Source organism: Equus przewalskii, chromosome 5 (genome assembly GCF_037783145.1).
Source record: "Equus przewalskii isolate Varuska chromosome 5, EquPr2, whole genome shotgun sequence".
NCBI classification, from domain to species: Eukaryota; Metazoa; Chordata; class Mammalia; order Perissodactyla; family Equidae; genus Equus; species Equus przewalskii.
The window spans coordinates 61,767,261-61,789,486 of record NC_091835.1 but is presented as its reverse complement, the minus strand read 5'-3'; the positions used below and the strand labels follow the sequence as shown (position 1 = coordinate 61,789,486).

Sequence of the window (22,226 nt, the reverse complement as noted above, 5' to 3'; positions counted from 1 at the left end):
CAAGGAGGGGGTTGTGGGAAGCCCAATTGATAGCTGGTTGGTTAGATGCCACTGGCATCATGGTGGCAGTCTTATGGGACTGAGCCTTTAACTTGTGGGATCTGATGCTCACTCCAGGTAGACAGTGTCAGAACTGTATTGGATTATAGGTTACTCCGCTGGTGTCTAGGAATTGGTCATTGTGGGAAAACTCTAAACATTTGGTGACCAGAAGTATGAGTGTTGTATGTAGAGAGAAGGAAAACATAGAGATTTTCCTTACACTATCTCATATGATTATTGTGGGAACTAAATGAATTAGTGCTTGTCAAGGCTTAGTATAGTCCTTGGTGCACAATAGATACTCAAAATTTAAAAGCTTCCTCTGCCTTCCACCCTCTGCCTTCCAGTTCTCAATGATCTACCAATAGTTAAATCCCTGTAGAACTTACTAGTTTTGGAAGAAACATTTAAGTTTATTTAGTCTCACATTCCAGCTGGTATTTACATTCCTCTATACATTTCCTTTTTGTCTGGTCTCTGCTTAAATAACTCCAGTGACAGGCAGCTCACTCTTGAGCTTTCCCTTTTATAAAACTCATGGCCCTGGCATCATTTGCTAATCAGAACACAGACAGACACTCTAAATCCTGCAAGATAAGCAGACGTATGTCCCGATCATTTGAAACATCAGCCCTTCTCGAACCTATCTGTTGGAGCTTTATTACGAAAGAGGTTATTCAAATAGCCAGTGAGCATATAAAAAGGTATTCAACATCACTGGTCATTAGGAAATTGCAAATTAAACTTACAGTACCTTACCAGTATAGCTACAATTAAAAGACTAACAATACCCAATGTTGGCAAGTGTGTAGGGCTCTGGTGGGTGTGTAATTTGGCACTACCACTTGAAAAATGTAGTATCTGCCAAAGCTAAACAGATACCTACTCAGCAATTCCACTCTTTGGTATATGCCTAACAGAAATGTGTGCTCATGTCCACCAAAAGACATGTATAAGAATGTTTATAGCAGCTTTATTCATATTAGTCCAAACTGGAAAAAAATTCCAAATGTCCATCAAAGGAGAATAGATAAATAAACTATGATATATTCACACAATGGAATACTATACTGCGTTGAAAAATGACAAACTACTGTTACATACAACATGGATGAATCTCACAGATGTAATGTTAAGTGAAAGAAGCCAGACATCAAAGAGTAGACTAATCTATGACTTCATTTATATGAAGTTAAAAAACAGGCAAAACGGGCTGGCTCAGTGGTGTAGCTGTTAAATTTGCATATTCTGCTTTGGTGGTCCAGGGCCTGCCGGTTCAGATCCCAGGTGCAGACCTACACACTGCTTATCAAGCCATGCTGGGTCAGGCATCCCACATATAAAGTAGAGGAAGATGGGCACGGATGTTAGCTCAGGGTCAGTCTTCCTCAGCAAAAAGAGAAGGATTGGCAGCAGATGTTAGCTCAGCATTAATCTTCCTTAAAAAAATAAATAAGTAAATAAAATAAAATGGTCTTGATGGGATAAAAAATAAAAAAACCCCAGGCAAAACAAATCTGTTGTAGGAATCAGAATGATGGTTACCTTTGGGGAAGAATTGATTGGGGGAGCATTCTGGGGTGCTGGAAATTTCTATATCTTGTTCTGTGTGAGTAGTTACTTGGGTGTATACTATCTAAGTGAAAAATTCACTGAGCTGTATGCCGTTAAAATTTGTGTGCTTTACAGTAAGTTATACTTCAGTAAAAATGTTTATAAAAAGTGTTCGGTGCTAAGCATCTGGATTTTTCCACCCACCAATCTAGGGAATAGCAGATTATCATTAAAGGAAGGCTAGATAACTCTGCAAAATAAGTGAGCTAATTTTCAGTAGACGGATCTTTAACTTTTATATTATGGTCTCTTGTATGTCTCTGATTGGCTTGGGCATATTATCTTTTCTACACTGTTGACAAGTTAGAGACCATGGGCAAAATATTTGTATAGCCCAAAGCACCTAGCAAAGAGCAGGACACGTATATGTGCTCGATAAAGGTTTCTTGAGAGACACTAAGGAAAGGCAAATGTGGCTTGTCTTTCCAACATTCTGTTGCTCAACAGTTATCTCATGGTATACAGGAGTCTTTCTCTCTGAAAGCACTTGTCTTTTTTGGCATGATTTTTCCTTAAAATTAATTTAATATGAATTGAGATTCTATTTATTTAGTCTCCAAACATCCCTGCCTGACCATCATACTGTTCATTTAAATGTCACCTGAGACGTTGGCGATAATAGATAAACTCAGATTCCTTTCAAGGCAGCTTGGAATATTTTTCTTGGCACCTTCTCAGAAACAAATGAAGGTAGAACAAAAACAAATCAAGACACAAGAGAGAACTGGAGTCAGTTGTCAGGTTAAGATCCCATATCGGTTTATTCCTATACACTGTGGGCTCTTTGTTTTGATTCTTCAGACACGGCCTTAATCCTGGAGGCATAACTGTCACACAAGGAGCACAAGGATGAGGGTGACTGATAGAAGCTGCTAGTCCCACTCTGCTCCCTTAGCTAACATCCCAACTGGGATTTGAACCTCTATCCTCACTGAGAATCTTTTTCTTTAACAGGGAAAAGAAAACAGTATCATTCTTGTAGATAGGTTAAAATCCCCCAGGGACTCCTTCAGGATACTGTGAGCCTCTGAGTATCTATTTCTGTGCAATCTTCCGGTACAACAGGAGTATCTGATGGATCAAGGGACTTTCTTTTCAACTGGGCAGTAAGTGGGGACGAGGGCAGAAACCCTTCCTGGGCTCCTAAGGGATGGAATTCCTTTTCTTGCTCTTCCTGTTGGCTTTCTAATTCTCTGATTTACTGCCAGTGTCGATACAGATGCCTCTAGTGCCTGATGTCACTGTTCCATTAGCATGTTTTGCACATTTTATTGCTAAGCAACAATTAGCAGTGTGAATCCTGCCTTCTGTGATTTCAATTTGGGCTTCACACATGAAATTTTGCTTTCATCTTTGCAACACGGCAACAGTGTTCACTGTTCAGCTAAAGCTGTTTTAGGAGAATCTGAGAGAAAAAATTGAGGAGCTAACAGCAGCTATTTGGCCATTCAGTAGTACAGTTGTAAAATGTTGTTGATGAAAAAAACCCCTTCTTTAATTAGCTACCCGATAATTTGTAAGTAATACTAAAGGTTGGAGATAAACTCAAAGCAATTCACTTTGGCCTTAAGGGGGCCCTGATAAGGGTGGAATAATTATGAAAATCCTGAAAGAGAGCAAACCAAAGGTCCACAGGAAAGGGAAAGAATCTTTGGCCAAAAAAATTTCTCAGGTAGTAATGAGAGGGGGTGCTTTCCTTCCAACCTCAATACCATGCAGAATAATTTTCATTGAATTAATGAGATATTATGAAAATTTAATGGGAACAATATCTCTAGGAGATGAAGTAAGTAAAAGAGTGGAGCAAACAGGGAGAAAAAAGCCCACTAAATGAAATATAAACTGGTTCTCCATCTGTAAGAGGAGAAAATGACCGTGTTTCAGCCTAAGAATCACTTTTATGAAAATACAGTTCCTTATGAAATACTCTTGTTAGAAACATAAAATTATCAACATTTAAGAATTTAGTAAGGAGAAAGAAGCATGCTTATTTTTCTACATATATAAGAATAATGTTTCAGAAATTCTACTGAGTAACCATATTCACTCTCTCCCACTGGAAGAAGAGAGGAGGCTGTGATTAAATCATTTAGGGAAAATAGGATCTAGACATGTTACTCTTTTCATAATGACGGGTCTAATTTCTAGTCTCTTCTTAGGAAGAAGAGAGAATATTGTCTTTTCGTTCTCTCTTACAGCTCTCTGGAAAACACAAAAAATGTTTTAAGTGGAACAAGAATTTATAGGGGATTAAAATTCTGGAGTTAAGAAGTATTGGTCATGGAGAGCCAGATTCCCTCACAATGTAAAACTCTTTGGCTAAAAACTCTTTGACTTTAAAGATGATTAATTCACAAATTCACGTTTGGTTCCACTTTGAACAGTGGTTGCTTAAATGTTTAACTTTGGCTTTATTGAACAAAATCTGCCTTTCTTTAGCTTCACTTGCATTCAGTTTGACAAACGTTTATCTTGTAGTCTCCATGCATTTATCCAGATAAATGAAAGCTTTCGTGTCCTCAAAGAAAACAGTTTAATGGGCAAGACAGATACGTAAATAGATAAAGTCATGCGTCACGTCAAGGATAGAGAATGGCACTGGTGCTATGATGGTACAAGAGGAGCTTCCTTAGCTCATTTTGAGGGCAGAAGGTCAAGGAAGGATTCCTGGCGGTCATGGTATTTGAACTCCCTCGTTTTTATATGAAACTGAAACTAATGAATCTATGGATGGCTCCTGGAACTGTTAGCATGGATTACTCTGGAGGAGAGGCATTGAAGGGAGGGAAGAAGGATGAACAGGGACTACCATGATTTATTCTAGGTCCTTCTATATTTTTAGAATATGTTACAGTGAGAATATATTTGTGCATAATAAGAAGCACACAGAGAAATTTTCAAAAGAGAGAATTTTCTCTTCCTTAGAATGGCCCTTCGAATATTTGAAGATGGTATCTCCTGCTCCAGGCTCAAACATAGCTCCCGGGATTGAATGGCATAAATAAGTGAAATGCCTCGCAAAGTGCTTGTTATAGGACTTAAACAAATGTTTGCTTCAACTCTCTTTTCTCTGTCCCCTTCTGCCACCAGAAGGGGACCATCCTCATCTTTCTCTTTGGGTCATCCTTTTGATTTTTATGGCTCCTTTTAAAATGTGACATCCAGGATTGAACCTATTTCTTCAAGGTGTTGATGGAACAGATTTGATCATTGAAAACTTATAGTGATATAATCAGCTGAATAGAACTAAATGTAAGAGTTCTAATGATGACAATTGTATTTATTTGGGTAAGCTAAAGTTGTGGAAACAGAAAGATCCTGAAAATTAATAAGTTAAAGAACAAAGAAACTTATTTCTCTTTCATGTAATAATCAGAGGTGAACATTCTAGGTTGGTAATCATCTTTTTGGTTGAAGCTGAGTAGCAGCCATATATGAGTTCTAGATAGGGAGAAAGGAAAGGACAGCAAGGAGAAGGCAGACCCATCGTGGGCTCAGAAGTTGCACACATCACTTCCAGTTAGGTTCCTTTGGCAAGAAAGTCGTATGACTGCACCCACTACAAGAAAGGCTGGGAAATGTAGTCTGTTAGACAGCCATGTGACTTGCTACAATTCAATTACACTGGAGGAAGGGAAGAATGGATTTTATTAGACAGCTAACACTTTCTGCCATACATCTCAAAACTGCATTAGCCTTCCTTAAAAAAACTCACATTTATTAGTTCACATTGAGTTTATAATAATTAAATTTTCACTAAGAAGATTTTTTTTTTGGTCTTGCGTTTCTCTGGTATGGTTTTTATTCCCTCAAAAGTTATTATGTGCTTAATTTTACATAAAAATGTTACATCAATTTTTATCATTTCAAATTAGCTCCTGATTCTTATAAAAATATGTATTTCTGCATTGAATTCATTCTTATGTATCCTTCTTTCTCACTTAACATTATTTCATGTAGACGTTTTCTTCTAATTTTACAGCTTATATAGTTGCTGTTAATGACACATAATAGTACTCTGTTATCTTTATGGTTGCATATTTCTAGCTATTAGTTTGTTTTTATATTTTCCCAGGTTCTTTCCTCCAATTCAAGCAAATAACCTGATCTCCTCTTGTTACCCCAGGGGAGGTATATGTCAAGACTGAAAGTAGAAGCAATGTATGTAGACTTCTGGACTTAGTTTCCAAAAGCGTAAGCCCATAGTGGAACTTAGAATGTTTATTGAGGTGGTTTTAGGGCCAAGGAGATTTGCTAAGGAGAAAAAGAAAGTGCCCCTGAGAGTAGCATTACTGAGACCAAAAAGGCCAGAGGATGAGAGAGAGCAGGAGAAAGAAGTCTATGGGTCCCTGAGTAGTGGGGATCCAGTCCTGCTTCCTGGCTGCGAGCCAGGGAGGTGGAAAGCAGGGAGAGCTTAGGCATAGGGTTCCCAGTCTTCGCAAAGACCCTGATGGCCCAAGAATGCCAGGGAGCAGCAGGGCCCCTGGGTCCATGCAGCCTGTGCTGATGAATGACTGGGGGTGGGTGGGGCCCCTCTATGCCCCATGCCTTGCCATTGTATAAGATTCCTGGACCTTTCTGGGGTAGTTAAGAATCTTCAGGAATGACTGAGATTAAAATTTCTTCCTACTGGGCAGATTTAGGTCTCAAAGTCAGAAGTTAAACTGAGTTATAGAAAATAAATAGACATTTCCTACCAAACATGTAGGTTTGGTGACTGACATTCATATCTGCTACAAAAGTGTGGTTTGTGTAATCATTCCTCAGCTGTGTCCAGGCTTTTTTTTCATAAGCTAACAAGAAAATGAGACCACCACTCTAAACTTATATTATTGAGTTTCAGAACTTAAGTTCAGACTTTATATTAAATCCTGCTAAATTTATAATCTTATTGGTTTTGTGTCATTATTTCCATTTATTAGAATAGTTTTTTTTTTAGGAGGGTATAATAGTTTACAACATTGTGAAATTTCAATTGTACATTATTTATCTGTCACCATATAAAGTGCTCCCCTTTACCCTTTGTGCCCATCTCCCAGCCCCCTTCTCCCTGGTAACCACCAAACTGTTCTCTTTGCCTGTGTGTTTGTTTATTTTCCACATGTGAGTGAAATCATAGGGTGTTTGTTTTTCTCTGTCTGGCTTATTTCACTTAACATAATACCCTCAAGGTCCACCCATGTTGGTGCAAATGGGATGATTTTGTCTTTTTTATGGCTGAATAGTATTCTGTTGTATATGTATACACCACATCTTTATCCAATCATCAGTTGATGGGCACTTGGGTTGCTTCCACATCTCGGCTATTGTGAATAATGCTGCAGTGAACATAGGGGTGCATTAAATCTCTTTGAATTTTTCATTTCAAGTTCTTTGGATAAATACCCAGTAGTGGGATAGCTGGGTCTTATGGTATTTCTATTTTTAGTTTTTTGAGAAATCTCCATACTGTTTTCCATAGTGGCTGCACCAGTTTGCGTTCCCACCAGCAGTGGATGAAGGTTCACTTTTCTCCACAACCTCTCCAACATTTGTTGTTTTTTGTCTTGGTGATATAGCCATTCTAACGGGTGTAAGGTGATATCTTAGTGTAGTTTTGGTTTGCATTTCCCTGATAATAATTAGTGATGTTGAATATCTTTTAATGTGTCTATTGGCCATCTGTATATCTTCTTTGGAGAAATGTCTGTTCATATCCTCTGCCCATTTTTTGATTGGGTTGTTTTTTTGTTGTCCAGTTGTGTGAGTTCCTTATATATTATGGAGATTAAACCCTTCTCGGATATATGATTTGCAAATGTTTTCTCCCACTTGGTGGGTTTTTTTTGTTTTGATCCTGGTTTCCTTTGCTTTTCAGAAGCTCTTTAGTGTGATGAAGTCCCACTTGTTTATTTTTTCTTTTGTTTCCCTTGTCCAAGAAGACATCATATTTTAAAAGATCCTTTTGAGATCAGTATCAAAGAGTGTACTACCTAGATTTTCTTCCAGAAGTTTTATGATTTCAGATTTTGGCTTCAAGTCTTTGATCCATTTTGAGTTTATTTTTGTGTATGGCATAAGATAATGCTCTACCTTCATTATTTTGCATGTGGCTGTCCAGTTTTCCCAATACCATTTATTAAAGAGACTATCTTTTCTCCATTTTATGTTCTTAGCACCTTTGTTGAAGATTAGCTGTCCGTAGATGTGTGGTTTTATTTCTGGGCTTTCAGTTATGTTCTGTTGATCTGTATGTGTGTTTTTGTACCAGTACCATGCTGTTTTGATTATTATAGCTTTGTGTAGTACACTTTGAAGTCAGGGATTATCATGCCTTCAGCTTTGTTCTTTTTTCTCAGGATTGCTTTAGCTATTCGGAGTCTTTGGTTGCCCCATATGAATCTTAGGATTCTTTGTTCTATTTCTGTGAAGAATGTCATTGGAATTCTGATTGGGATTGCATTGAATCTGTAGATTGCTTTGGGTAGTATGGACATTTTAACTATGTTTATTCTTCCAATCTGTGTGCATGGAATATCTTCCCATTTCTTTATGTCATCATCAATTTCTTTGAATAATGTCATATAGTTTTCATTGTATAGGTCTTTCACCTCCTTGGTTAAATTTGTTCCTAGATATTTCATTCTTTTTCTTGTGATTGTAAATAGGATTGTGTTGTTGAGTTCTCTCTTAGTTTGTGATTAGAATATAGAAGTGCAACTGATTTTTATAAGTTGATTTTGTACCCTGCTATTTTCCTGTAGTTGTTGGTTGTTCCCAATAGTTTTCTGATGGATTCTTTAGGGTTCTCTGTATATAAGATCATGTCATCTGCAAACAGCGAGAATTTTACTTCTTCATTTCCTATTTGGATTCCTTTTATTCCTTTTTCTCGCCTAATTGCTCTGGCCCAAACCTCCAGTACAATGTTGAATAAGAGTGGTGAGAGTGGGCACCCTTGTCTTGTTCCTGTTCTCAGATGAATGGCGTTCAGTTTTTCCCCATTGAGTATGCTGTTGGCCGTGGGTTTGTCATATATGGCCTTTATTATGTGGAGGTAATTTCCTTGTATCCCTGTTTTAAGAGTTTTTTTTTTTTTTTTTTTTTATCATAAATGGCTGTTGGATCTTGTCAGATGCTTTCTCTGTGTCTATTGAGATGATCATGTGGTATTTATTCCTCATTTTGTTAATGTGGTGTATCACATTGATTGATCTGAGGATGTTGAACCATCCCTGTGTCCCTGGTATAAATCCCACTTGATCACGGTGTATGATCTTTTTGATGTATTGCTGTATTCGGGTTGCCAATATTTTGTTGAGGATTTTTGCATCTATGTTTATCAGCAATATTGGCCTGTAGTTTTCCTATTTTGTGTTGTCCTTGTCAGGCTTTGGTATCAGGGTGATGTTGGCCTTATAGAATGTTTTAGGAAGTGTTCCATCTTCCCTAAGTTTTTGGAATAGCTTGAGAAAGATAGGTATTGAATCCTCTTTGAATGTTTGGTACAATTCATCAGGGAAGCCATCTGGTCCTGGACTTTTATTTTTTGGGATGTTTTTGATTACTATTTTGATCTCTTTACTTGTGATTGGTCTATTCAGGTTATCTATTTCTTCTTGATCCAGCTTTGGGAGGTTGTAAGAGTCTAAGAATTTATCTGTTTCTTTTAGATTGTCCAATTTGTTGTCATATAGCATTTCATAGCATTCTCTTATAATCATTTGTATTTCTGTGGTATCCAATGTAACTTCTCCTCTTTCATTTCTAATTTTATTTATCTGAGCTTTCTCTCTTTTTTCTTTGTAAGTTAGGCTGTGGTTTGTCAGTTTTGTTTATCTTCTTGAAGAATCAGCTCTTTGTTTCATTGATCCCCTCTAGTGCCTTTTTTGTTTCAATTGCATTTATTTCTGCTCTGATTTTTATTATTTCCTTCTTTCTGCTGACTTTGGGCTTTGTTTGTTCTTCTTTTTCTAATTCAGTTAGGTGTAGTTTGAGTTTACTTATTTGGGATTTTTCTCATTTGTTAAGATGAGCCTGTATTGTGATTGATTTCCCTCTTAGGACCTATTTTGCTGTCTCCCATATGAGTTGGTATGGTATATTTTCATTTTCATTTGTCTCCAGATATTTTTTGATTTCTCCTTTAATTTCCTCAATGATCCATTGGTTGTACAGTAGCATGTTGTTCAGTCTCCACATCTTTGTCCCTTTCTCAGCTTTTTTATTGTAGTTAATTTCTAGTTTCATAGCATTATGGTCATAAAAGATGCTTGTTATTTCAGTTTTCTTAAATTTATTGAGGCTTGCCTTGTTTCCCTACATAATGTCTATCATTGAGAATGGTCCATGAATGCTTGAGAAGAGTGTGCATTCTGCTGTTTTTAGATGGAGTGTTCTATATATATATCTATTAAGTACATCTGGTATAGTTTTTCATTTAATTCCACTGTTTCCTTGTTGACTTTCTGTCTGGATGATCTATCCATTGGTGTGAATGGAGTTTGAGGTATTGTGTGGTTGTTGATGTCTCCTTTTAGGTTTGTTAATAGTTGCTTTATGTACTTTGGTGCTCCTGTGTTGAGTGCGTAGATATTTATAAGTGTTATGTCTTGGTGGAGTGTCCCTTGTATCATTATATACTGCCCCTCTTTGTCTCTCTTTACCTGTTTTTCCTTGAAGTCTGCTTTGTCTGATGTAAGTATGGCAACACCTGCTTTCTTTTGTTTGCCCTTAGCTTGGAGTATCATCTTCCATCCCCTCACTCTGAGCCTGTGTTTATTTTTGGAGCTGAGATGTGTTTCCTGGAGGCAGGATAATGTTGGATCTTGTTTTTTAATACTTTGTCATTGGCTTTTGCCAGCTTCACTACTATATGCCTTGCAGTAGGTCTTTTTACATTGATATAGTTAAGAGATCTTTGGCTGTTTTCCCTTGTATTTCCATGTCCTTCCCCAGGTTTGGAAAGTTCTCCACTAACATTTCTTTGAACAAGCTTTCTGCTCCATTCTTCTTCTCTTCTCCCTCTGGAATACCTATAATCCTTATGTTGTAGTTCCTAATTGAGTGGGATATTTCTTGGAGAATTTCTTCATTTCTTTTTAGTCTTAGTTCTCTCTCCCCCTGCATCTGAAGCAATTCTATATTCCTGTTCTCAATATTGCTGATTTGTGTCTCCATAATATCAGTTCTATTGTTCAGGGAATCTGTATTCTTCTGTATCTCATCCGTTGTGTTTTTCATCTCCAATATTTCTTATTGGTTCTTCTTTGTAGTTTCAATCTCTTTCATGATGTAGGTCCTGAAATCATTGAACTATCTGCATTTTCTTTTAACTCATTGAACTTTTTTGTGATAGCTGTTTTGAATTCTCTGTCATTTAGATTATAGATTTTTTCTGTGCCTTCGGGATCAATTTCTGGTTACTTGTCGTTTTCCCCTCTGGTCTGGAGATTTAATATATTTTTTCATACTGTTAGATGGTGTTCCTTTGTGCTTCCACATTGTGGTAGTATTTGATCACTGCTTCCCCCTGCTGCCCCTGGGTGGGGGTCAAAAGCTGTGTATTCTGAGCCTGCCATCATCTGTGGCACAGCTCCAGGTGCTGAACTGAGGCACTGGTTGGGGAGAGGGGTACTTTGTTTCTCCTGCATGATCTTGGAGGCTTCTCGCTCTGCCTTTGCTATCTGCTCTCCTGGGGTGTTAGCTTCATGAAGACACCCCCATGATAGCTAGTCACCTCTGTGTAGGGCTTTCCCCCTGGGCTGTGAGGAACCTCAGAGATTGATGGTGTTCCTATAGAGGCTTGCTGCCGCCTCCCCCCTTTCCTCTCAGAGATGCTTGTGATCCCTGGGTTGCTTCCCTTTGAGGAAGAAGAGAAACTTTCTCTTACCATGTTCCCCTTCCTCGGGGGCAGGCCTCCAGCACTTCCACCTTCCGATCTATGGCTGTTTGGGTCTCTCAGACGTCTTTTGTGTTGTGTGGGTGTCCTCTGTTAGAATATGAATGTCCTTTTTGTTGTATCTTAGAAGGGAGAGTTTACAGGGAGAACTCACTCTGCCATGATGCTGATGTCACTCTCTCTACTGGAATAATTTTAAAGACTGATTTTGTCATCTGAAATGTTATCTGTCTCTCCTAGTTTAGTGTTATCTTCAGAAATGATCAACATGTTTTCTGTTTTCATTGAAATGGATACCAAAAATATTGAATAGGCCAAAAACAGAGAAAGACCTATGTGGCATGCTGCTATGGTCCTCTCTCCAGTTTTAACATTAATTATTCCTTTCTGGACTTTATTGCTTATTCGGTTTTGATTCTACGTATCTGTGCTCTTATCCAACGTATAGTTCTTTTTCTTGATCATAGATATTATGAATGATACTGTTTATTGCTTTGGTGATAAACATCTGCTTATCCATCATCTGTTAATATTGAACAAAACGTGAGTGTGTGTAGTGGTGGTAGAAAGGTAATGTGAGTAGACAATGTAACAATGTAATGGCGATGTCCTGAAGGGAAAAATTCTTATTTTCATAAAGTTTCAAAAATTATTTAATCAGCCATGTACCTAATGTACTTCATGACATTGCCCAATGAAATTTCCCTTTGTAAGGAACAGTTAGAAACTTGCCGAAAACTGTTTTCTCTGGGAGGGGTGGTAGTAGGATAATGGACAACTTTTGTTTTATATAGTGTATATTTCTGGGTGAGTTCATTTCCATTGGGATCCTCACTGTGAAGAGATGCAGAGGCTGCAGCTTGATGCTCTCAAGGGCCCTCCGTGTCCTGATTCCAACATCAGGATATTAGATAGAAGCACAGGAGCTACTAATAATCCCTAGGCCATAAACGTTATTGAGGAGGAAACTTGTAAATGTAACTTTTGCCAAAGTGTACTCCAAGATCACTAATTTATTGGATTTAACAGGATTATTTTTTTAAAAAAGTTGTCATAAAACAGTCACATTTAAGCAATTTCTTTATTCTAGGCATTTTCAAAACTTTTAATATGTGAATGGACATTATGAATCTTCTAAAGGGGGTTTCTCAAATTTTAAGTCATCAGTCCCCTTGGTCATGGAATGTCATGGATGTCTTTCAGGGCTAGTTATGAGAAGCATGCATTGGGAAATATCCTAATATGTTGTTGGGGCTGGTTCTCAGGGGTCTCTGGTCAAATAGGGCTTTGGAAGGAAATGACAGGAGGAGTGGGTAGCGCAGACTAACACTGTAGAGATCAGAAAAGACCAGTAGAAGGAGATTGTAGAATGCTGAGGATAGGGAGGAGTTCTGGGAGAAAAGTTGGTTCCAGAGAAAAACAGTGAACTTATGCCCCAACTCCCAGATGCCACCAATTATAAGCAGACTGTGCTGGGACCCACAGACCACAGTGCTTGAGTCCATGGGTGCCCTGCATCTTGTTTCTACTAGTTTTGGTAATAGTCATGAGTAAGATGAAGCTCACATCTAGAGGAATGGTGGGCAACATAAAGCTAAGTGTGTTCCTTTTCTATTACTTTTTCCAGGTTTTTCAAAGCTATCAAGTCAAGACTTCCTGAGATGTTGTGCCCAAGGGTTTATGATTCCCATAATTTTGAAAACCAGAGCTTTCTGGCCTCTCACTTAATGTTTATGGGTCCTCAGGTCTTACTGATACTGATTCCCTCGTTGCAACTCCTGGGTCTGGAATCTTGGCCTCATCTGATGCTGGCTTGAAGCTGCTTTATAATAGCTTCAAGTGTCCTGGGCTTTTATTTTTGTGTTTCTTTTTACTTTTCTGCTTCTATTTTCTGATTATAAAAGTAACAAATGTTCATTGTTTGAAGGTTCATAAGAATATAACAGAGAAAAAAATATCCATAATCTTATGAATCAGAGTTAACCAGTGCTATTTTGGCATATAGTCATCTGGTATTTTTTTCTCTGATTTTACTTTTTCATAAATCAATATTATTGGCAATTCAGTTTTGTATCCTGCTTCCCTCCCCACTTAATCTTATGCCGTTTTTTCCATGCCATTAAGAACTCTTCATAAACATAATTTTTAGTGGCTGCCTAATATGCTAAAGATAGAAGTATTACAATTTACTTAGCTGTTCAATTTCCTCTTAACCATATTTGTTCTTTTTCCAATCTGAATGTCTTTCTTTTTGGTGAAGACAGAGGGTGTCAAGGACTTGTGTTCTCTTCTTTCTCAGTATATATTACTATTACACAGTCTCTCTAAAGAAGTGGGCTTATCCCTTCCATTTTCATTGATTTATCGAACAGGGTTAACCTCTGTGTTGTCTTAGCATTTTCTCCTAAGCTTTAACTTACTGTGCTATTTAACTTTCCTGTCCTAATCTTATAGCTGCTACTCACTTGCCCTTTTTCTATCTTTGGTACATGCCCTTCAAAACATCAATCAATCAGAACTTTCCCTGTATAGACACTTTGCATGGTTCCAGTTGGCAGTGAGAAACACACTGCCTTGAACAGTCCTGCCTAAGAAACTTTCAGCCATTTGCCATGTGGCTTACTCAGTCCTCCATGAAAAACATGGACCCCTTGACAAATTATTGTGAGGAAAGCTTGAATTTGCAGGAATTGGGTGGTTTTGTTCCCTCAAGAAAATGTACATCCATTTCAACAGAGAGAGAGTATTAGTCTGGTTGGGCTTCCTTAACAAAATATCACTGACCGAGTGGCTTAAACAATAGAAATTTATTTTCTCACAGTTCAGCAGCTAGAAGTCCAAGATCAAGGTACCAGTAAATTCGGTTTCTTGTGAGACTTCTCTTGTTAGCTTGTAGAGAGCCACTTTCTCACTGTGTCCTCACATGGCCTTTTTTTGGTGCATGTGCAGAGAGAGAGCAAGGTCTGGTGTCTCTTCCTCTTCTTATAAGGACACCAGTCCTATCAGATTAGGGCCCCACCCTTATGACCTCACTTCACCTTAATTACCTCCTTAAAGGTCCTATCGCTCTCTCTTTTTTTTTTTTCCCTCTTCTCCCCAGAATGCCCCAGTACATGGTTGTATATTCTGTTTGTAGGTCATTCTGGCTCTGCTATGTGGGATGCCGCCCCAGCATGGCCTGACGAGCTGTGCTAGGTCTGCGCCTGGGATCTGAACGGGCGAAACCCCAGGCCGCTGAAGCAGAGCACACAAACTTAACCACTTGGCCATGGGCCGGCTCAGGTTCTATCTCAAAATATAGTCATATTTGGGGTTAGGGCTTCAACATATGAATTTGTGGAGGGGGAGCCCTATTCAGTCCATAATAAGAGGTAACACAATATTGTGATGTTCTGCAGTTTTTGTATTTGCTCTGTGTCATGAGAAGTTTTGTTTGCTTGCTCCTTGGAAAAGATGTATATTTTATCTCCCATTGCCCCCAAATAGAAGATGACATTGTCATTGGATGTTAGCACTGCCAATCATCTGAAAAATAAAAGATCCGCCCTTAAAACTATAATCCTAAAAAGCTGAGAGAGTTTGACCATGGGCAAACCTCTTTTTCTTCACGGTTTTTAACTGAGAATAAGGGTAGAGATTTTAAATGCTTGGATATATGAAATATTTCAAGGAAAAACATCACTAGTAGAGGACTGAGACTATTGTGGGTTATCTTGAGTATTTAATCAGCACATATTCTTGAAGTCCTACTTTGTGACAGAGAGGCACTGTTCCAGGCACTCAGGATACAGAGGTGAACAAACAAAATCCCTGGCCTCAGTGGGCCAACATTCTAGTGAGGAAACAGACAATAAACAAATAAATATATAATATGTAGACCCTGGCCTCAGTGGGCCAACATTCTAGTGAGGAAACAGACAATAAACAAATAAATATATAATATGTAGATGGTTAGTGCTATAAAAAATAAAGCAAGGTGAGTGGCTTGAGAGCTCCTGGGTTGCCGTATTAGACAAGGAATGTCCTCTCCAAGGAGATGTCATTTGAGAAGGGCCCTGAGTGAACTAAGGGAATGAACCATAAAGATGACTGGGGAAAAGTGTTCTGGAGAGATGAACTTGTTGATAAAATGTTTCTTATGTTTGTCTCTTAAAAGTCTTTATGTTGCACTCATCGCATAAAGTAGAATCTATTATTGAATCTAGGATGTTCTTAGATCTTTGACCAAGAACTTCCCCCAAACAGGATCCTCTTCCAGTTTTCTGATAAGGACATGTGCTTAGTATTTCTTGTTCTAGGAGGCCCTCTGACCTAGGTGTTTGTGAAACACAAGCATCTTCAGGTACTTATAGCAATTTAATTATTATTATTTTTTATTCAGAGTGAGCCCTGAAAAAAGTGTATTTTTTTCCTCTCACTCGAAACAAGTATTTCACCACAGTTAGATTGTGAAACCCCTGTCTATTGAGATGCTCCCCCCCTAAAAAGTGTCCTGTGATAAAATAGATTGGACTATAACCTCCTCTTGGTCATCACAGTGCACATTAGCATAGTAAAGGCTCTGAGAAGTCTTTTAGTAAAATGTTTAATTTTGCTTGATGTTTTTCAAGCTTATTGACTATGGGGACCCCCCCCCCATATTTAGAGTTGATTCTTTAATTTAGAACTTCTGCACTAAAGCAATGTAAAACCTAATACTGTTCAGATGAAATACAAATGTAATGTCACTTATAATGCTTTATTTCTAATTGGCAGCAAACTAGTCATCAGTAGCTTTTTCTAAACTGCTCCTCCAAGGTAACACACCAGTTAGCGTCATAAATACAGCTCTTGTGAGAAGGACCCATTCATCTGGGAGGTTAAATATGGGTAAGCCTTTACCAATATTCTCCTCACAGCCCCTTCTGACATTCTTTTCTCACATAAGACTCCTCATATGGCTTCTTTGTTAGGCTTTATTTCATGCTTTCCTAGCACTAATCCTGTTCCTTTTCGCCTTTTCCTATCATTGGCTGGAGTCTCTTCAGCTAGATCTGTAGATACTCTAAGAGCAAGATCCATGCATTCATTCTCTACCCGGTTCTTGGGAGATGCTAATACCAATAGTAGCTGCAGGGGCATAGTAGCAAAATTGGGTCTGTTTGATGCCTGGGCTTGATTCCCAGCCTTCCACATACTTCGCACACAGTGAAGTACTGGGTGACTTCACATCGGGGCAGCAAATCCCTGTGGGAATGTTGTGTGTGTGTGTGTGTGTGTGTGTGTGTGTGTACAAACCTCAAAATTATTCTGCTACTGCCGTTTTGTAGAGTAGGTATGAGGATTAAATGAGTCCCTTAGGCCCTCAAATAGTACTTTTAACATTTCCTCCTCTAAATCAGATTACAAGATTTCCTATTGTTGAAGTTGAAAATCCTTTTAACTGGTAAAACCCTTTCTTTTTGTAGTTTCTTTACAATGTGTCCTTTTCTTTCTGCATTCAGTGCTCTTTTCTGTTACTTCATGCCTATCCTTTATTGTACCATGAGATCTTGAGTAAATAATTTGATATTGTTTATCACAGAAGGTGTTGTGGGATTTAGTGGAAAAGAGAGCCTTGGGCAAAATTGTAAAGATGGTTAAGTATTTGTCTTTTCCTTGCTTTATCTTCTTTCTTTTTTAAAGCTTACAGCTCTCTTCCCCAGCACCAAGGCCCTTCACGCTGTACACTCCCAGCTTCACCTCAGTGGCTGAGATGTCTCAACCAGTCTGGGTCTTTCCCTACCTCATCTGCCCCTCAGTCAATGCTCTTTTTCCTTATGACTCCATTGATTTCAAGTGTAGTATAGATTAATACTAGATAACCTAACGGTGACTGATTACTGCTCTGCGTAGCCTCTCTGAGTTTTTACTGAGTAGATACCCATTTATTTGAGCCCAGGCTTACCTTCAGATTATATCCTGTTTTCTTTAAACTCAGCCTTACTTTCAAATATCACCTCTTTTCTATTATCATTTTATTTGCAGTTCTTCAACATAAATGTTAAGAAATTCATATTGTAAACAGCATTGATGCTTTTTGGGTAACTTTCCAAAATGGATTCTTTTATATGAGTTAGGGATACATTCAGCTGTGAACAATGAAGATCTGAAAATAATGGCTTAAGTCAAGATGCATGTTATTTCTCTTCTATGTAAAAGAATCCTAGAAGTGGGTGGTCCAGGACTTGGCAGGTGGTTCCACATTGTCAGAGACCTAGCCTCCTTCTCTCCTGTCTGCTGTACATTGCTTCCATTCTTAGAAAAGTGTGCTCCTTTTTAGAAATACTATATAGTAGTCCCCCCTTATAATTTGTTTTCCATAGTTTCAGTTACCTGCGGTCAACTGCAGTCCAAAAATATTAAATAGAAAATTCCAGAAATAAACAACTCTTAAGTTTTAAATTCCCTGCTATTCTGAGTAGCATGATCAAATCTCACCATCCCACCCCGTCTCTCTCAGGACGTGATTCATACCTTTGTCCAGTGTATCCACACTGCACACCCTAACCACCTGTTAGTCACTTAGTAGCCGTCTCTGTTATCAGATCAACTGTCCCAGTATTGCAGTACTTGTGTTCAAGTAACCTTTGTTTTACTTAATGATGGCCCCAAAGCCAACTTTATTATTTGTTATTGTTGTTAGTCTCTTACTGTGCCTGATTTGTAAATTAAACTTTATCATATGTATGTATGTATAGGAAAAAATATAGTATTTATAGGGTTTGGTACTATCTGTAGTTTAAGATATCTACAGGAGGTCTTGGAACATCTTTCCCATGGATAAGGGGGGACTACAGTACAACATTTTTGCTTGTGTCTCTGTCAGAACTTGATCACAAGGGCACAGTGAAGTGAATGGGAGGCTAATTAAGGCCTCTGCTGGTTGGCCCGTAATGAGCCCACCTAAAACATTGAGGCTTTTTTATCAAGGAAGAAGAGGTGACTGGATATGGAAAGCAACTGGCAATTTCTGCCACAATTTCATTTTCCTAATTATGAAGGTAATATACACATAGGATATAAACATACAGAAAACATAGAAAAGTACAAAGAGTAAGGAACTTCCAGAGATAAGCACGCTTAACAGTTTGGTTTAGTATTTCAGTCTCTCTTCACCCCACTTCCATAACTTTAATTATTATGTTCTCGTGAGAAAACTTGGATCATATATATAATTTTAAAAACATACATAACCACAGTGCGCTACTACTATATAGAGTTGTTTCCTCACAATTAAAATTTTGTTATATTTGCTCCAATATATATCTTTATATCTGTCCATCTTTCTGCCCCATCCATCAGTCCATCTTACTTTTTTGAAGCATTTTAAAGTTGCAAATATTAGTAACTTAAGCCATAAAAACTTTAACATGCATGTCATAAACTGGAGTTCAATATTTTTTTGTTATTCTTTCTTTTTCTGAGGTAAAATTAGATACAGTGAAGTGCCCATGCTCTAGATTCAATTAGTTTACCTGATAGTTTTAAACTTACTTTTTTCCTGTGAAGATACTCTTATTGTGATTAGTGAGGTCTTTGCATATTAATAATGTAGATCAAAATAATTATTTTAATGATTTGCATATATGTTTAACCAATTCCTTATTTTGGACATTTTAGTTGTCTCTAAGTTTTCACTATGTTAAACAACATGTGTTAAACATTATATATATATGATATATATAAAAATGACATATTTAATACATTATGACATATATATAAAAAATATATATATATGATATTATTTCCTTAGGCTAAATTCCTAAATGTGGACTTTCTGGTGCAAAAGTATATGAAGAGGGGCCTGGCCCTGTGGCCCAGTGGTTGGGTTCGTGTGCTCTGCTTCGGCGGCCCAGGGTTTTGCCCGTTTGGATCCTGGGCACGGACATGGCACTGCTCATCAGGCCATGCTGGGGCAGCGTCCCACATGCCACAACTGGGAGGACCCACAACTTAAAAAGCATACAACTATGTACCAAGGGGCTTTAGGGAGAAAAAGGAAAAAATTAAATCTTAAAAAAAAGAAGTGTATGAAGATACCTAGGGCAGTTGATCTATATTGTCAAGCTGCTTTCAGAGTCGTTGTCCTATTTTACTCTGCCACCAGCAGAGTACGTGATTGACTACTGCCTCTAATTCTTTTTATCTAGAGCTTTGAGATCATACTGAGAATTTCATATAAGAGGCAATCTTATTATTTTTAACAGCCTTCCTGTTAGTGGTTTCTAAAAATCTCTCTTTACTATATATTTTCATGGCTAATTTTTATTTATTTACTTGGCTAGATAGTTTATATTCTTTCTTCCCTGTTCATATTTTTATGCATAAACACTTAAGCCACTGACAGATTTGTCTTCACTTATCCTTATCCAAATTGGAAGCCTGACTGTGTACTTGATTGTTTTGTTAAATCAAATCGTCAATGGATAGTTCAAAGGTTACCATATTTGCCTTTCTGTTTGCAAAAGAGAATTTTATTTTTAGGTAGTTTACTACAACAAGGCTAAATGTTCTAAGAACTTTGTATCAAATTTATTTCCAAACATAATAGTGACTGTGACAATTCCTTTTTTTATTGTTGTTATATAACTGGAAATGAAATGGTGATTTTTGCTTTAATCTTAAAGCATTTGTTCTGGTGGATCAAAAACCTAAATTGTTTTCACATTTAAAAAGATGTCTTTTCTTTCAAAGTAGGCTATTTCTAGAATTCATCCTATGTTTTCTTTAGTATACGCTCACTGTTGTGCTCTGACACACGAGTAGGGACTAAGATCCTGTACTCCAACAGCTCATTTCAGAGATGAGAAAACTAAAATTCCGAGAGGTGAAGGGTCTAGTTCGCATCTAGTTTGGACAGCTCTGTCGGGATGTTAAATATGCTCAGGAAGTGCTCAGAAAGACTAATCTGATGGGGTCATAATCCTTACAAAGAAAGTACTAAAATTATGTTCATTTGATTTAATTTCTCAATCTTCCAGAAAAAGGTATGGTCCCCACTATGTCCAACATAGGGGAAAAATTAATCAAAAACTAGGTAATTTTATTTTTTGCTTTAGAAAATAGGAGAGAAAAAGAATTTTTGTTTAATAAATGTTAAAAAAACAAAAAATTTTCTTAGCTTTACTTTAAGACACTTATGGATGGATTATAATGGTGAACACTCCACAGCCCCTGCTCTTATGCAGCTTATTTACCAATGGGGAGATAAATATTATTCAAATAATCACAATAATAAAAGCATAATCACAAACTAAGATATGTGCTCAGAGAGAAAGAAACCAAATTTTATGAGTTTATCACACATGAACCAGATCCAATGTTGGATGAGAACGTTGGAAGAATTCTACCCAAGTGAGTGATGGGTGACCTGAGAGAATACCAAACACTTACATAGTATCAGAACTAGTGATAGAATCTGTGGGCTCAATGCAGAATGAGAATACTGGGCCCTTATTAAAAACTATTAAGAATTTCAACATGTGATGGCAGAGCAATAAACCAAGTTCAGGGTCTTTCTAAGTGTGGAGCCCTGTACAACTGCACAGATTCCCCACCCCCCCCCCCCCCCGCCCCCATGAAGCTGGCCCTGTCTAGCATTTTCCTTGTGCCAAGCACTGTTCTAGGTGCTATCACAATAATCCAGTGAGAAGTTAAAGAAAAAATTATTCTGACACTTGTTAAAGATGGTAAGGAGGACTTTATTCAGGAAGACTACTACAATGGGGTTTTGCAGCAGAAGAGAGAAAGTGAGCTCAACTCTGAATACAGCATCGACAAATAGAGATTTATAGCCAGGGCGTAGGGTGCGGGTCAGTGGATAGAAAATTACTACAAGGAAACTGCAGGGGTCAGGGTGGATTCTGGCTAAAATCAACTAGACGGGATTTTGCTGAAGGCAGGCCAGGGTGATGAGATACTGAGGGTGGGGGACAAGGACTTTAATCAGATATTAGGGGTGGGGCAATTTCACTAAACTGACCCAGAAGGATTCTTGCTAAAATGACTAAATGGGCCAAGGACAAAGCCAAAGGGTGAGGCCTACTCAGAGAGTTCTCAGAGGAAACTGGCTACAGTTTGGTTAAAGGAGACAGTCTTTGTCCCACAGAAGTACTAATAGCCCCACATTTTTTTTTTTTTATTTTGGATCACATTTTCCTGATTGTCTCATTTAAAAAAAATTTTTTTTAAATGATTAGCCCCTACTCCGTCCCCTTCCTCTAAGAATTCTTTTTTTCTTCTTCTTCTTCTCCCCAAAGCCCCCCAGTACATAGTACATAGATGTATATTTTAGTTGTAGGTCCTTCTGGTTGTGCTATGTGGGACGCTGCCTAAGCATGGCTTGATGAGCAGTGCCACGTCTGTGCCCAGGATCTGAATGGGAGAAACCCTGAGCTCTGAAGTAGAGTGCACAAACTTAACCACTTGGCCCCAAATTTAAATTTAAATTTAATTAAAAAATTTATATGCTGGACATTGGCTATAAATAGGAGAGACTGAAGTAGATAACATTTTCCCAGAAGAGCTCTGGTCCCTCTGTCCCACTAGGATGGGGGGGGGGGTGATCTCTTTGGTGGACTCCAGAGCTGAGATGAGTAGGGCTGGACTGCACACTTTAGTCAGTTTCAGTTCACCAGTGGTTTCCAGAGTTTTGTGGGTGCTCCTAAGG

General features: G+C 38.0%; 1 long non-coding RNA gene across 1 annotated transcript in view; it reads right to left on the bottom strand.

Moving 5' to 3' along the window:
* Positions 1-22,226, bottom strand: part of LOC139083377 (uncharacterized) — a 78,503-nt gene that overhangs the window by 13,187 nt on the left and 43,090 nt on the right. The gene's annotated exons all lie outside the window — the stretch shown is intronic.